The sequence below is a fragment of the Mirounga angustirostris genome, unplaced genomic scaffold (genome assembly GCF_029215605.1).
Source record: "Mirounga angustirostris isolate CCGP_5_RB_7025 unplaced genomic scaffold, mMirAng1.0.hap1 SCAF_3, whole genome shotgun sequence".
Lineage (NCBI taxonomy): Eukaryota > Metazoa > Chordata > Mammalia > Carnivora > Phocidae > Mirounga > Mirounga angustirostris.
In genome coordinates this window covers 48,696,316-48,714,830 of record NW_026991711.1, presented here as the reverse complement: position 1 = coordinate 48,714,830, position 18,515 = coordinate 48,696,316, and the positions used below count along the sequence as shown (strand labels likewise).

Here is an 18,515-nt window from a genome sequence, read left to right as displayed (position 1 = left end):
TTCCCTTTGGAAGAAAAGAACAGAAGTCTCTCCTGGTTATCCTACTCTTAGCTCCATCAACAAATTGTTGCTCCTTAGGTAATTATCCTGGTTCCCTAATGGGGTAGTGTAGAATCTTCCCCCCAGAAAGCAAATAATATATTAAATTAATTCTATTCCCACTATGTGTCCAAGGCTGAAAATTCACTTCCTGTTTTACTATCCATCCATCCAAATATCTCCAAAATATCTCTGACCATGTTCTTTCAATTAGTTTGTCTGACGGTCTTCAGTTTTCATTGAAGTGATATTATCTATGCAATGCCAGCAATATAATAGAATCCTGCATTTGCGTGGACTCATTATTACTGTAAAGGAAGGAAAATGTATTTCTTTATTGTCCTCTACTACTGTCTCCCCTCATTCTCTTAACACTCTTTACTTTGCCAGCTCAATCAATTTAAGACAATAGGGACAAGCCTGTAGTCCCACGAAGTTAGGTTTGGGGACCTATCTCAGTGAGATAGACTGTACATGATAGAATCAAACGACGTTGCCACGAAGAAAAAGAGAAATTTACTTCAAGATTTGGGATAGGTGGCATTTAGGCCAAATCTAAGTGAAGTAGGGTTTTGATAGGCTAAAGACAAAACTGGGCCTTGTGTAAAGGGGTCAAAATGACGTCTGGTTTGGAAAGTGGACCAAGGATTCTGTTTCCGTGGAAACTACAAAATCAGTTTAAATGTGGAACGTTGTGTCTAGAAAACCATTATCTGCATCTTTGCACCTGGATTAAAAATTGAGACTTCTGCTCTGTATCAAGATGACTTAGATACCCAGACGAGAGTGGCATGTTTTATTCTTAGTGATATGTTTTCGAACCATATTTCTGCTGGTCTGATTTTCAGGGGACAGAGTTTCTCAGTGATGAAGAAATCAGTAGTCACTAAAGAAGGTAGCGGTTATGACACGTTACAGGTGCAGCACATCCTTAGAGACATGTTGTTTCAGGTTAACTTTGAGCTGGCCTTGTCAGTTATCCCAGTCTAATGAATGAGATGGCCAATTTTAACTTTCTCAGTTCGTGCTAATTTTTATCTCCTCCTTACCAATTTGTTATAGATCAGGATCTCTTTGTTTGCCCTTTTCTTAGTCTGAAATGGTCTGGCCTCACATATCCATATGTGTCACCCACCCTTACTTTTTTTCAAATGTCACTGTCACTGCAGTTTTCTCATCCTATCTAAAATTTCAGCTTTTTCCCCTGAAACTTATTATCTCCTCTGCATTATTTTCTTCTTAGCCTTTATCACTATATTTACTTCCTGTAGGAAGCAGCCTCTAAAATGGTCCCCAGTGTTCCCCACCTCCTGGTATTCATGCCCCTGTGTCATTTCCTCTCTTTTAAATGTGGGCAGGACTCATTGGCACACTTATAATAAAGGACAATATGACCTAATGGAGGGATGCCACTTCTGAGATTAGGTTTCCAAAAAATGGTGGCTTCCATCTCTTTCTTTGGGCAAAATACGCTGATATTTTATGAGTAACCCTGTGGTCAAGATCATATGGCAAAGAATGATGTCTCCAAACAACAGCCGATAGACACATGAGGGAGCTCGTTAGTGGAGCTTCTGACCACAGCTATGAATGAGATGTTGACAAGCAGCCTTATGAGAGACCCTGAGCCAGAAGCAGCCTGAATACTCACAGAAACTGTGAGATAATGCAGATTTCTGCATTATCTTATTTTTTTGCCTGGACTCATTATTACTGTGAAGGAAGGAAAATTTTTTTGCGTGGACTCATTATTAAGTTACTTTTTTTTTGGCATAATTAAGTATGCAGTAGTAGTATTAGATAAACGTTACTTACAGTTAGCTTGATTGTCATTTTACCAACTAGAATGTTAACCCACATAGGCAGTGATTTGGGATTTGTTTTGTTTTGTTTCCACTGTTTCTCCTTATTGCTTAGAACTGGGAATATGATTATAATTACATATTAATATATAATCATAAGGCATTTGGAATTTGACACCCTGATAAGGAAGTAGAATATGCAGTCTTAATATATCTAACTTACCATGTAATATAAGGGTTACTTGTCTGATCACACAAGGGTTTTTATCCAAAGGAAATCCACTTAACAAAAGGCACAGAGAAAAGAGCAGTTTGGAAATTAGCGAGTCCTTTTGATACATTTGACCCACATTACACATGACTGATAATGTATTGCCTTTTATTACAAATGAAGAAATAAAGAGCACAAGAGTTCATCAACTGTACCTCAATGTTTTCTTCATTCTTCAAGGTTATTTAAAGAAATAAGACTTAAAACAAATTTTGGGGCACCTGGGTGGCTCATTCGGTTAAGCGTCTGCCTTCGGCTCAGGTCATGATCCCAGGGTCCTGGGATTGAGCCCCTCATCGGGCTCCCTGCTCAGCGGGAGCCTGTTTCTCCTTCTCCCACTCCCCCTGCTTGTGTTCCCTCTCTCACTGTGTCTCTCTCTGTCAAATAAATAAATAAAATCTTAAAAAAAAGACTTAAAAAAATTTGTAGTTTCAGTTTGTTGATAAATATAGCAATTTACTAATTATATTTCTGATGAACAACAGACGGTTTTCATTGGTACTGAATTCTTGCTTAGCTATATCTACCAATTACTAAGCAAAGTGGTTTTGTAAGTTGGTGTGTACTATAAAAAATAGCATATATTTTTAAAATTATAATAATTTCCCCCATTCCAGTTGTGATCAGTCCACTTCACTCATTAATCATGTTTCTGTATGTGTGGGGGGTATTTTCTAGGACCATCACTGTATTGAATTAGTCCATTGTACTATCCCTGTCCCAATATATGCTATTTTAAAAACTTTAGCTTTATTATAAATCTTAATAATTTGGAACACAAGTCCTAATCCTTTATTTTTTTAAAGAAGGCTTTTATATATTCTTGGGTGTAAGTCCATTGGGAAGGGCTTATTGACCCCACTTCACAAATTGTGAATTTCATTGAGATGAATCTACAGATCAAGTTGAAAAGAAAAAAAAAATCTTTAAAATACTGTTTCTCTTTATATAAAATTCTTGCACATCTTTATTTCTAGACACTGTATATTTTTGTTATCGCTGGTATCACTTTTAAAAATATATTTTGCATTTTGTGTTGCTAGTGAATAAAATTGTAAATGATAATAATGTCCTTTATGAAGAGAAATCTTTGATTTTGATGTAACTAAATTTATCAATTTTTGCCTTGTCATTTGTTCTGTAAAATTTTTATACAAGAAGTTTATTTTCTGCCTCTAGGACACAATGAAGTTTTCCTTAATTTTCCTTTATTAACTTTGCAATTTAACCTTCAAAATTAAAAATTTAACCCATCTAGTTTCCATCCTTGAATGTCGTGATTAAGTCTCTTGTTCTCTATATGGAGAACTAGGCTTCTTGCTGCAATCTACTTAAACTCTCCATCTTTCCCCAGCAATTTATGGTAATGTTTTATTGTATATGAAATGGCCAAATACAAATGGTTTAGTTTCTAGCTCTCTATTTTTTCAATTGCTTTATCTGCGTGTTCTTCTAAATGCCAAAATTTAAAACATACAACTAATACTATAGCATACTATAGTGTATCTTACTTTTATAACTTCTTTTAAAAAAATGATTGGGCTCTTTGTGCATTCTTATACTTCTCTATACATTTTGGAGCATTTGTAGGTTTCTCAAAAAGAAAAATCCTAGAATTGAGAATGTATAGAATTTACATGAATTTAAAAGTAGAGGGTGGAATTGAAGAATTTAATACAAGAAATAGATTGTTATCTAGAACATATAAATAACTTCATCAAATTAACAACAAAGATGCCAAAACTGTAATAGAAAGTAAATAAAGAATATATATTTAGGCAGTTTATAGAATAGGAAACCAAAAGAGTCAATAAGCATATGAAGACAAGTGCTTAAAATCATTGGCATTAAACAGTGTTGGTTAAGTACACTGGGATATCATTTTATACCTCAGTTACTTTCACTTAAAAAGACCTTGTAATCCCAAGTGTTGATGGGGATTTTGTGTGAAATTGTAAAATTCCCCTGGTCATCGGAATATCTTTGGAACTCTCCCAGAAATCCAAATGTGATGTTTTATGCTCAGCACAAAATAAGTGCTGAGTATATTGTGTTTACTGCCTTAGACAATCAAGCCCAAGAAAAATTCTATCATCAAGGAATGTGTCAGCTTGAACAATAACAACCAGAATCTTACCTTGCTCAGTAAGGGTAATAAGACATACAAAAATATTGGATTTCCTAAAAACCCATATTAATATGAATTGCTGATGCATATCTGACACAGATAAAAGATCATATACATCAATTTTTTTATAGACATAAACAGTTTGGGGCAACTTCACAAGGCATAAATAGCAACAGTGAGATCCTTTATAATGTTTTCTATAACCATTAAAGGAAACAACACCAAGAAAAATACAGACTTAAATCTCTTAACTATAGTACATTTGTTTCTTGCCTCTGATTTTTCCTTTTGATAATTATTTATTATCTTTACACATTTAAATATAATTCAAATTTTTTATTTAATCAATACTAATTTTACATTCTGTAGGACTTTTTTTCTGTGTATGCAACATCAAAACTCTAAATTCATTTATCTTAAGGTACCAAAAAACTTCTTTCTTCAACATGATGGACATTCTTGTCATTATGTAGTGTACAAGAGGCAGCAAAGAAATGAATAGGGAATCAAAGTACACATCAGAGTGATCTAGACAACAGAAAAAATGGACATGGCAAGAGGACAACTCAAACAGAGTTTAAAGGATCTCATAGAAATCAAAGCAGTAATGAATTTCACTAGACATAACCAGCCCCTGTTATCAGTAGATGAATGGAAATCTCTGTTTTTCTTTCAGGGGTAAGAGTAGGAAATGAAAATGACAAAAGACAAGTGAAAGTTAGGTAGTTGAAAGGAAAAGTACTACTCTGAAGACAGTTTCTTATTATGGATTATATTTTATTTCAATGAAGTTTTTTATGTGTTCAGTGAAGTATTTAATCTCACCAAATTCTATCAATTTGTTGTAACTACCAAACCCACAAAATCATATTTATAATAATTATTTCACCTAGTCTACAGAATGATTTGAAAGGTATTATTTCAGTTATTTCACAGGGTAACCAAAGTAGTTAGGTCAGGCACAAGTTATTATCAGCAAACTTACACTGTATTTTAAAAAGTCAAGTTAGAAAGATCTTCTAAATAAAGAACAGAAAGGTGTGAACTAAAACCTAATTTTTCTTACTCCAAACGCTATATTGCTGCCATGACTACATTCTGCTATTATATTGTAGAATTGTAGTAGTTTTAGGTAATTCAGCAGATACAAAATGAACCTTACTTAGGTTTGTATGTTTAGGTAAGAGAGCAGTAAGTGATTATCACCCTAAATCTGGCACCTTCTGCTAATCATGCCGATGATGTTCTATGAAGCAGTTTAAAAGACAATCCTGTATGTTTACTAAATATAGTTCTGGCTTTAGGACAGTTCTAGAATCATTATTTGTGAGACAAAAATTAAAAGGTGGTAACATGCTAAACTTCATTTTTGTAAATACAGAAGTAAAAAATATTTTGGGTCTTGATCCAAACGAGTAAGAAAAATGAAGTTGGTTGGGGTGGGGAATGGGGGTGGGTGGATGGACAGGGACAGTTCTAGCAAAATGGCAAGAGATTCAGAAATAAATTTCAAATGTACCAGCAGATTAAACTGCAAAACAGCTTGAATATAAATAAATATATTTTGAGGAATAACTCTGTGAGATTTGGGAAAAAAAAAAGAAGAGGAGAAAAACACCATTGGCAAAAAATAATAATAAATTAAAAAAAAAAAAGAAAGAGAAACACTAACTGCTGGTAGAGGAAAAGCAATACAGGGAAGAAAAAGAAACAAAGTAAACAAACTGCAAGGAAAGTAAATGACCAGTGTCTGGATCATCCCATGAACACTCAGGGCAAACTGTTGAAGTTCAGTACCTAATTATGGGCAGGATCAAATCTATCAAAGGAACTTATTTCTCCCTCTTATCTTTCCTCCGTGACTGTACCCTAATATCTACAGACTGTGATGTTTCTCTTTTTATTAACTTACTACTCCCCATGTCCTACCATGGCTTTCATTACAGATGAATTATTTACTTTTTAATGTATTCCATATGTAAATCACTGCTATATTTGTTGTTCAGCTTTAAAATGGGAAAGAAAGAATGATTACGATGTTACATTTTAGTTTTCAATTTTCTTTTGTAAGAGTAAGAATGGGGAACAATGATTTAATATAATTGAACCTCTACAAATTAATAATATTTTGCTCTAATAAGATTATTTGCATATATATATTTGCTATTTTAACAGTTTTTAAGTGTAAATTCTGTGCCTAATTACATTCACAACGTTGTGCAATATCACCACTATCTATGTCCAAAAATTGTTTAATACCATAACAAAAACTCGACTTAATAAACAATAAATAATATGGACTACTTCATAAATTCACATGATATTCTTGCACACGGGCCATGCTAAGCTTCTCTCTGTTGTTCCAATTTTTATAAATGTGCTGCCAAAGCGAGCACTTGAGTAGTTTTTCTCAAAATAGATTCCAAGTTAGAGCTTCAGGAAATCCACCAATTAGAATGATGGCATTTTATTGGAAATTAATAGTAAGAAGAATTTAGATAGTTGTTGAGCCACCTGTCCCTTGCCCTCTGCTTCATTCCAAATTCTGAATTGCCAAAATTCTTCACTCATTTTTATATTTCTAGGATTGCATAGCACAAGCTTGAGATCTGAAAGTGATGCAAAGCACCAACTTAGTGGAATTATATTTTCTCAGTCAACTGGGGCTTAATGCTTTGATTGATGTCATTATGTGACATTATGTAAAGCAAAGTTACACCTCACAAGAAAGGTATTACATATGTATTTATCTGCATATTTAAATTCTATTATATTTAATTTCTTAAAATTTGTATGTTAAATTTTGTTTCTCCCAAGTTTTATAACAACATATACTGGGATAATGGCTACAACAGTGCTACTTGAACTACACGAACATTGTAGTATATAAGAACCCATTCTTTGAATATCATTTTTAAGCTTATATGATATTTAAGCATTCTTGTTTTCTTTTTTTTTAAGATTTTATTTATTTATTTGCCAGAGAGAGAGAGAGAGCACAAGCAGGGGGGGAGGCACAGAGGGAGAGGGACAAGCAGAATCCCCACTGAGCAGGGAGCCCGATGCTGGGCTCCATGGGACACTGAGATCATGACCTGATCCGAAGGCAGATGCTTAACCAACTGAGTCACCCAGGCTCCCCTTGTTTTCTTGATAATTTTCTTAAGTGTATATCTGATGATAAGCTCAAAGATTATAAAAATGAAAAATCTATTTTGAAAAAGTGGTGAAACATATTTTTTTGTTCTAACACTTTCTAATCATTTATATCCTTTTAAAGTGCTTGTTAAAATAGGATATCCTTAGTAATAGATTTGAAACTATTCTTTATAGATCTAGTTAATCATGTGTTACTTTATATGATGAAAAGTTATTGATTTTCACATTATACATAATATGTCTTCCTGAGTGAAATCCATTGATGTCTGAAAGTGGAATATGCATGGTAAAACAATACGATAAGTAATATTCAGCTGCTTTTTTTGATAAACATGTTCCAAACAATTAAATCTTGAATTGCAGCACTCCAAAATGCTTCCTAGTCATGTATTACCTTACTTTATCTTTTGTTCTGCTTTCTTTATAATTTATCTTAGGGTTGATGCTTCTTAAACTCCCACATTCATCCAGTCCCAGGTCATGTGAATTCATTCATTTTTATTTCTTATCAGGGCCACTCTTTTTCGGTCTTATCCTCTGCCCATATTACTACCCCCGCAAAAATAGTTATCCTTAAAATCAGTCATATCTATCAAATCATTATCAAGTGATCAGCAACTTTGGGACTTTCTATACAGTTCAGATGGTCTTTCTAGCATCCTGGGTAATGTTAAATTCATTTTTAATTAAATATATCTTACTTTTCATCTGTCCTATATTTTTAAATAATTTTCATCCCAATAACCTGTAGATCTCCTCCTCTTCACCCCACTTCAGCAATATTGTCACCAAGATACTGCCAGGATCTTAGCCTGATCCATTTGCAAAATTTAAAATGTGGAATTTTACTCTGTGACCAAACCCTCATACCCAGGAGCATTCTTCTACTTCACAATATACTGGAAATTAAATGGGCTTTGAAGTATAAATGTAAGTTTTACACTTACTGACTATGTGAGTTTTGGAATAATACTTAATCTTTGAGCCTCATTTTTCTCTTTTAAAATGAAAAGAAAATTGCTATGTATCCCACGGTGTTTATTTCAAATATATGTTTAAATATATCTTTGACTGTAGTAGATCTATTTTGATAATTGCAGAAAGCAGTTAATTATATATTTTTCTGTACTTTGTAAAAAGTGTCAATAAGGTGAAAATACCACTTTCGGTTTTACACTCCAGATATAACTATATAGTAACTCATATATATGTCCTTAATTACCATCTCAGAGAAAGAAGGAAATTCTCTACTTAGGGCTATCTCATTAACTTGAGGTGTTTTTTTTTTTTTTTTTTTTTTGCCTGGAAGGGATTAGTTTCAAGATGATCATCTCTTTCTCTTGCATTTTTATTTTCTCACCAGTTTGTGGGATAAGAAGAATAGGGTTAATAACCAATTAGAACCACGAAGAATGTGACTGGAAGATGTCCAATCCTGTGGCCTGAGAGAACACACAAGATAGATAATTAACACTGGCATTTATTTCCCTACAAATATAATCATGTTTTGAAATGTCAAAATGTTATATGATTTTTACAAAGGTAAATAAATTGGCAACACAAAACATAGCCAGCAATTATTCCCGTGGCTAATTCTGTAACTGTAGGATTTTTTGTTTAAAGAAGGAAGTTAATATGATCATACAGTCAATAACTGGAGGGTTTGTCACAAAAATGGGATAACTTTATGTGCCATTTTGCCATCATTGTCAAAAGAGAACACAGAAAGGAGCACTGGGTGTTATATGTAAACAATGAATCATGGAACACTACATCAAAAACTAATGATGTAATGTATGGTGATTAACATAACATAATAAAATTAAAAAAAGAAAGTAGTACAATGGCTTTATATTTGGGTAGGAATTCAAGCAAACTCATTAAAAGATGTTCACAAGCAATCTTTGTATCATCAATATATGAAATTGAATGGGGTATTTAGTAACAAATTTTTATTGTTTGTATCTTTAGAGCTTTTTTTCAGCTTTTAATAATGTAATTAGTGTCAATATCAGTCCATAGTTTAACATACTTTTTCTTTTGCAAAATATTAGCTATTATTTTATTCCATTTAAAAAATGAGCTCATTCTGGAAAAAAAAATGAGTTCATTCTGCAAGTCTGTTGGATTTTGCAATACAGCTTTAAACAAAGCAACAGATGATTTCTGGTTCTTTAGCTGGAAATTTGTCTCTAAATATGTCCTCCTTTTCTACAACACACAATTTTCCAATATGTTCTTCAGCTACAAAAGCTGAATATAGCAAGACAACAGATTTTCACTTTATATTGTCACATTTGATTGCTTCTGTTTCAAGTCTTGCCTGAAACTCTGACATACGTATCAATAATTACTGTTGTTCCTTTTTAAAAGTAAGCAGACTTCAAAAGGTCTTTCTCTCTCTCTTTCTCTCTTTCTTTCTTCCTATCTTTCTTTCAAGTAGTGCTTTCTTGGGTGGTGTTTGTCTGCTACCAACGCAGCACATTGTTTATTGGCAAGAGACAGAAAGCAATAATTGGGATAGCTGGAACAAGAGCTTGCTAAAAGAGTTTATCCAATATTTGCATAGACATCCGAAATGATTAGAACCCTTGCCTTACATTAATAGTCCTGACAAATCAAGACCAAATCAAAACCAATCAGATTGATGCACTGGAGAAATGTAGGGATGGGTGCGACAACGTATGTGTAAAATATATTTATTATATTTTATAATATACCTTAATTAGAAATGTATTTTGAAGAATTACTTATGATTATCATGTTGCATGTAATTTAAAATTTTAAATTGTTGAAAATGTATTATATGTTGAATATCGCATGAGGCTCTTTCTAAACACTATTATCCTCATTTATTTGAAATTAAGCATAATTGTTACAGTACCATACATGTATTTAATTAGCAACTGGGTAGTGATCCTGTTATATCATTAGTAGGTTAAGGTTTATTTTGCTGAAATTCTAAGGAAAATAATGAGTAAATGTCAACCAACCACTGATGAAATAAAACTTTATAAATGCCATGTAAAATGAAGCCTATCTGTCACTCTCCAGAATGAATGGGTTGGTCAGTGGGCAAGTGAAACAGTAAGCAAGGCAGATTCACAATTTAGTAAAAATGTCTTTCTTCCCAGAACACAAGAATTTGCACCTAGGACCTTCACAGCAACTCACACTGGAAATCTATATTTATACCAATCAAATAAAATCAAGAAAAAAAAATCATCTTGATATAGAACTTTCTGCATAATTGATGCAATATCTTCTCTTTAAAAAGCATTTTGTTCTTTTATTTTTTAATGTAGACAGAAATAAAGTTGAAGAATTTTTACTACTTTAAAGTCAGTAGAAATGCTTATTTTGTTGGCTTCTAATTTTACTCTAAATTAATAAATATGCCATCATTCATTGCATCACATTGTTTGCATCCCAATTCATTATCATAAATGTGTGTTAGTAGTTTCATAAAAATTATTAACCTTTAAACACTAGGATTGGAGAAAGTAGTCATCTTTACTGCTTTAAGAAATTCTGGAAGTTTTAATAATCTCTCTTCTGTATGTTGTAGGGAAAATTTGATAAGTTATTTATTTAATATATATATAGAGAGATATATAGATATATAGATATATAGAGATATACAATGGTTGCTTAATTTATAGTCACTTCATTTTAAAAGACTGCTTAGGTTTTCAGTCTTCAGTGTCAATGTTAGGCTATGAAACCCAGAATGTTAGCTTGGCTCAGTGTCCATGGAGACAAATCCCAGATTCCACAATAGCAAAAGGATTTATATGGCACTATTCCTACAATGTATCACTTTGGACTTAATAATATTCTGTAATGTAACAGAAAAAAGCTAAAGTACCAGACCTACTCAAACCCATGTTTAAAAGAATAGAATTCAATTTATTCTGAAAGTATAACAGTAACTTATTTTCAAATGACATAAAGAAAGCAGCGGGCATCAGATAAGTTTATTGCTATTTGTGTGAACTGTCAGGAAAAAATAGAATTATCCAGTTGAGCATACTGAGAGACTTATTATCACACACAAATCACGCAGTTCAATACAGAAAAGCGCTCAGGATCATATGTCAAGAAAAAAAAAAATTGAAAGGAATCAAGATGCTTGCCTTCCATTCAGACTATTTGAGTCTTGAGGGACTTTTTATTAATCATTCTCATTCTTACACTCACATGAATGCATGCATGTATATACACAATCACTTGCTAATCAAGTCACATTAATTATGTTAAAGCAAAATTGTCATATTTTAATATCCCTGATCACAATCTTTAGAGGATTTCCTTTGTTTATTAAGTAAAAAACAAAAACCAAAAAACTAGGTATGTCATTAAAGGCCTTTGTAGTTTAGACTCACTTTTATTTTATCTTTCAAAATTATTGATCATTCAATGTGTATGGATCAATGAATTTTTTGAAAGTCTGTGTAAAGAGAAGGCTAGAATTCAAATACAGATAACACTGATTGAGTACCAACCATGTCCTGGGCTAGGCATTTTAACATATGATACCTCATTAACACTCCTAACAATCTTACAAAATCAACCATTGAAATCCTAGAAGAAAGGAAAGAAAAATAGTCCTTGAATTTTCCAGTTTAGATTTTTTTCCAGCTTAGATTTTTTTTTGACATTTTTTGTCCCTTGCCTCTTGCTTTTTATCACAATTAAATTGTAGATTATAACCAAATTTATTTTTAGAAAATTGGAAGCAAATGTACTTTAAATAAGGATGATGATCTACTCTTAAAGGTGAACATTTTATGCAAGATAGTTACTATTCTGTAGAAATTAAGAATATTACACTATATTTGATACCTTGTGATTGATGAACTTGTGGGTTGCTCTTTATTGTCTATAATCTGCTTGACTCAGTTTCATTACTTTCTAATTGGCAGAAAAATATGTCATCTGTGTCTAAGGCAAAATTTGCATGTTTTCTCCATCTTAGATAAAATTTCAGCTACAATGAGTAACTATTTGAAATACTAATTTATGTGTAAATAGAGGCACTCTATTAATGTTCTTTTTAAAATTTTCTACATTTTTATTTAAATTCCAGTTAGTTAACTAACATATAGTGTAATATTAGTTTCAGATATACAATTTAGTAACAGGGCTGGATTTTAAAAAAGAGGAATTTATGTTGGATGTGGACTTTAATTTTTGTTCTAAGTGAATTTCTGTTCTTTAATCTTGTTAAGGGAGTCCCTGACGCTGGTAATTACTACTCCTGTGCATCCCTTTTTTTTCTTTTGTAATTGCAAAAGAAGAAGTATTTTAATAGCCATTTTAGATAACTGTGGCTATTCATCTTTGATACTACACCAAACGTTAACAAGGGATAGTTTCTTTTGCCTCTCCTCCTCCTCCTTCTAGTTCTTCTTCTCCTTCTTCTTCTTCTAGTCTTTTCCTTCTCCTCCTCCTTCCTCCTCCTCCCTCCTCTTCCTCTTCTTCTTCTGGTTTCATGAGTAGAATTTAGCAATTCATCACTTACATATAACACCCCATGCTCATCACAACAAGTGTCTTCCTTAATACCCATCACCCATTTAGCCCATCCTGCCCACCTCCCCTCCATCAACCCACAATTTCTTCTCTATAGTTAAGAGTCTCTTATGGTTTGTTTCCCTCTCTTTTTCCCCCTTCCTCTATGTTCATCTGTTTCGTTTCTTAAATTCCACAGATGAGTGAAATCATACGCTATTTGTCTTTCTCTGACTTATTTTGCTTAGCATAATATACTCTCTAGCTCTATCCACGTCATTGCAAATGGCAAGATTTCATTCTTTTTGATAGCTGAGTAATATTCCATTATATATATAAAGGAATTATATTGTATTATTTATCTATGTGATAAATATATATGTATATCTCACATCTTCTTTATGCACTCATCAGTTGATGGACATGTGGGCTTTTTCCATAATTTGATTATTGTTGATAAGGCTGTTATAAACATCGGGGAGCATGTGCCCTTTTGAATCAATATTGGGTATCTATTAATTATCTTAACTAATTACTCAAAGAAGAAATAAAATGCACACATGGCAAATAAGCATATGAAGAGATGCTCCACATTATATGTCATTTGGGAAATGCAAATTAAAACAATAAGATCCTATTACACAACTAATAAAATAGCCAAAATCCAGAACATGGAGAATATCAACTGCTGGTGAGGACATGGAGCAACAGGAACTGTCATACATTGCTGATGGGAATGCAAAATGGTACAGTCATTTTGGAAGAGAGTTTGGTGGTTACTGACAAAGCTAAATGTACTCTCTTACCATATAATCCAGCAATTGTGCTCCTTGTTGTTTGCCCAGAAGAGATGAAAACTTATGTCCACACAAAAATCTGCACACAGAAGTTCATAATATCTTTTTTCATAATTGCCAAAACTTGAAGACAACCAAGATGACCTTCAATAATGGATAAACTGTGGTACATTCAGACAATTGAATATTATTTAGAATTCAAAAGAAAAGAGTTCTCAAGGCATGAAAAGACATGAAGGAAACTTAAATGCTTATTACTAAGTGGAAGAATCCAATCTGAGAAGGCTATATACTGTTATGATTCCAACCATATAACATTCTGGAAAAGGCACAACTATGGAGAAACTAAAAAGATCAGTGGTCACATGGTGAAGAGATGAATAGACAGAACACTGAAGATTTTTTTTTTTAAGATTTTATTTATTTATTTGACAGAGAGAGACACAGGGAGAGAGAGAACGCAAGCAGGGAGAGTGGGAAAGGGGAAGAAGGATCCCCACTGAGCAGGGAACCCGACACGGGGCTTGATCCCAAGACCCGGGGATCACGACCTGAGCCAAAGGCAGACGCTTAATGACTGAGCCACCCAGGCGCCCCTGCACTGAAGATTTTTAATGCAGTGAAAATATTTTGTATGATTTCCCCAAACTCATAGAATGTAAACTACCAAGAAAGAACCCTAATGTAAACTATGGATTTTGGGTGATGATGATGTGTCAATATGCATTCATTTTTGGTAAAAACAAAATGTACCATTTTGATGAGGAATGTTGATAATGGGGTTGGCTATAAATGTGTGGGGGCAGTGGGCATATGGAAAATTTCTGTACCTTACTGGAAACCTAAAACTGCTCTAAAACATAAAGTCTCAAATTAAAAAAAAAAAAAGAAAAATACTTTTTGTATGAAGACAAAAATTTCTTCCTGACTTACCAGCTAATTAATTCACAACTAAAATGCTCACTTTTTCTATTAGATCTAAGCACTATGAGTTTACTGCATAAATGTAACATTATTGAGCATAGAATTGCCATTTACTTCATTTAGAATGAGTTCTGAAGTGGATTCAATAGAGGTCAAATTGTTATGAAAAAGTAAGTAAGGTGAAAAGAAAAAGAAAGATGGAGATGGCATCATGTGTTTTTGTGTTTTTAGTTCTCAGAGTTGTTAGTTACTTAGCACTCATTAGTTTAACATACATATTACAGAAAATGGGAACCTACGGAGAATAGAATAAAAGAGATTTTATTTTCAAAAACCAAGGATGAGACACACTTTGCATCTATTAAACATTAGTTTCATTAGCCAGTTAAAATGGTTAATATAAAAAAGACAAGAAATAGCAAGTGTTGGCAAGGATATAGAGAAAAAAGAACACTTGCGCATTGTTGGTGGGAATGTAAATGATGCAGCCACTGTGGAAAATGGTACAGGTGTTCCTTAAAAAGTTAAAAATAGAAATATCGGGGCGCCTGGGTGGCTCAGTTGGTTAAGCGACTGCCTTCGGCTCAGGTCATGATCCTAGAGTCCCAGGATCGCGTCCCGCATCGGGCTCCCTGCTCGGCAGGGAGTCTGCTTCTCCCTCTGACCCTCCTCCCTCTCATGCTCTCTGTCTCTCATCTCTCTCTCTCAAATAAATAAAAATAAAATCTTTATAAAAAAAAAAATAAATAAATAAAAATAGAAATATCATAAGATCTAATAATTCCACTATTGGGTGTTTACCCAAAGAAAACAAAAAGACCAATTGGAAAAGATATAGGCACCCTGATGATTACTGCAGCATTATTTACAATAACAAAGATATGAAAGCAACACAAGTGTCCATCCACAGATGAGTGGATAGAGAAGGTAATACACAAAATATGGAATATTATTCAGCCATTAAAAGGAATGAGGTCTTGCTAGCTGTAACAACATAGATGGACAAGGAGGGTAGTAAGCTAAGTGAAATAAGTCAGACAGAAAGACAAATATCATATGATTTCACTTATGGGGAACCTAAGAAGCAAAACAAACAAAAAAACACACAGACTCTTAAATATAGAGAACAAATTGATGGTTGTCAGAGGGGAGGTGTAGGGGGGATGGGCAAAATAGATAAATGTGATTAAGAGGTACAGACTTCTAGTTATAAAATAAATAAGTCAAGGAGATGAAGTACAGCATAGGGAATATATTCAATAATAGTCTAATAATGTTGTATGGTGGGGAGCCTGGGTGGCTCAGATGGTTGAGTCTGCCTTCGTCTCAGGTCATGATCCCGGGGTCCTGGGATCGAACCCTATGTCTGGTTTCTGGCTCAGCGGGGAGCCTGCTTCTCCCTCTCCTTCTGCCTCTCTCCCTGCTCATGCTCTCTCTCTCTCTCTGTAGCTCTCTGTCCCAAATTAATAAATAAAATCTTAAAAAAAAATGTCATGGGGCACCTGGGTGGCTCAGTCATTAAGCATCTGCCTTCGGCTCAGATCATTATCCCAAGGTCCTGGGATGGAGCCCCACATTGGGCTCCCTGCTCTGCAGGAAGCCTGCTTCTCCCTCCCCTACTACCCCTGCTTGTGTTCCCTCTCTCACTGTGTCTCTCTGTCAAATAAATAAAATCTTAAAAAAAAAATGTCATATGGTGACTACACTTATCGTGGTGAGTATTGAGTAATGCACAGAATTGTCAAATCAATATGTTGTATACCTGAGACTAATATAACATTGTATGTTAATTATACTTAAAAAATTAGTCTCCTTTCTTAGAAACATAGAGAGCTCCTTTCCAATATTCAGTATACTATCACATTGTTATTTAACAACATTTTCATAATAAAAATAAGAAACTGTAAATTGTGTGAACCATCTATAAGTGACCTCTAAATAAAAATGCATATTGTTCCCATTATTACTTCCTGTACTCTCACTGGAATCACTTAAATATCCCACCACTACTTTAAAATATGTCTGGAACTGACAACTTGCATTTTTTTTTTCCAATCACAGCCCCTTAGACATTACCTGACATTTGATGTTTATGGTGTATAATTTATTGTATAATTTATAGTATCCAGATTTTGTTTAATAAATATTTTAAATCCAAGATATTATTAAAATGTGGGACACTTAGATTGACAGCCCTATTCATGTAAAATATGATGGCATCTTCTTTTAGGGATTATATTTCTTTTGGAATAAACATATTTTACTCTTCAGATACATTTTTTTGCATGTTATCACTTATGGGTTATTTGGATTCTAACATTTATCTAACATAATCAATAATACAACTGATTACTACTTGTCATGAAGTCTTTGACATGGCTACACCAGGTATTTCTCAAATTTTTCATTACCTATGACGTTCTAGTATTGTGTTAAAATACCATACCTGTAGACAAAGTTACCTTAAGGAATTTTCAAGTCCATTTTCTACAGATTGTTAGTTGAAGTCAGTTGACACAGATCTCTCATTTCTTTAGGTTTGAAATGTGTCATTTTGAGTGATTGTTCTATTTGCTGTTATGCACCTGCTTTGTGGAACTCATCACTGCTTATTGACATTCTTTCCTTGGGTAAATTCTAAACTTAAAGCAAATCTCTTGTCACTGACTAGGTTAATGATATAGCTTCAGTGTGCTTTTTTAAAGTTATTTAAAACATTTTAAAATCCTTTATGCAGAAGATTAATATAAATGTTTAGATCATTCAAGATACGTATCTGAGAAAGGATGCTAACATAAGTATTGTGAAAAAAATGTATCTGGTATTTAAAGTTCATGCAGTACTGTATAATACAGTGAATTTTATCTTAGCAACATTTTACCCAAAATGGCAAGCAAAGATAAATCTCAGCCTGAATAATTAAACAATGAAAGTTTAGATTATATTTATATATGAATGTATAATCAGGAGAACTTCGAAGGATATAGAGGGGGAATAACCCATTGTGTAGATGATTTAGGCTCTTCTTATTATTTCTATATAGTTCACTCAGAAATGAACAGGGGCCAGAATCAATAAGATACAGCCTTATGATACTGTTTGTGTGAGTTTGAAGCAATTACAATGAATATAAAAGAAACCTGGATACAAATAGTAAGATCTTGCTCAAAATTTTAGACTAAACATCAACAGTTTAGATATTACCATCTTATATTCATTTGCATAAATATTATTTTGCTGGATGAAAGGAATACAGTTTAGTACAGTTTCAATAAAGACACTATGAGAATATGCTAACCATCCTATGGTTGGAATGTGCAAGAAAAGTTAGGAAACCTCACCATCTTCATATTCATTGTGATACTAAACTGGATTTCCAGACCAACAGTAAATAGAATATTGTGTTGAGAGTATAAGATTGGGGATTGGGAAATAAGAAAAAAAAAAAATAGTGAGAAGAAATGTTCTGTCTCATGTGAAATGGAAAGCTATACGTGATGTTTATTTATTAAAGGTATAAAATTAAAGAATAAAATTTTTGTCCCATTAACTTAACTGGAAAAAAAAAACTGAAGGAAATTTCATTTTCCCTTAATACTAAAACCTTGTCCTTAGAGATTCTAAGGACAAGGTTTTAGTATTAGCATATGTCATTCTAGCATTTTTTTCCAAATATTAACAGAAAGATTTGGAAAGAGGATTACACCAACTCCAGAATTATTGTTATAAAAACAAAACAAAACAAAAAATCCTTTATACCAACTCTTTGTTGTCTAGGGCAGTAGGAAAAAAAAAAAAAACAGTTTATATAACCATGACTTTATTTCTTAACTTGAATTTATAAATTAGTTTTTGGGGCCCTCAGATCTTGACATCTTATA

At 33.1% G+C, this 18,515-nt stretch overlaps 1 long non-coding RNA gene and 1 other non-coding gene across 3 annotated transcripts in view; one reads left to right on the top strand and one right to left on the bottom strand.

The window, feature by feature from the left end:
- The window catches only part of LOC129045655 (uncharacterized), a 389,119-nt gene that overhangs the window by 164,532 nt on the left and 206,072 nt on the right, over positions 1-18,515 (top strand). The gene's annotated exons all lie outside the window — the stretch shown is intronic.
- LOC123840016 (U6 spliceosomal RNA) lies at positions 6,530-6,636 on the bottom strand. Its single transcript, XR_006789846.1, has one exon. It is a non-coding gene; the product is annotated as a U6 spliceosomal RNA (small nuclear RNA).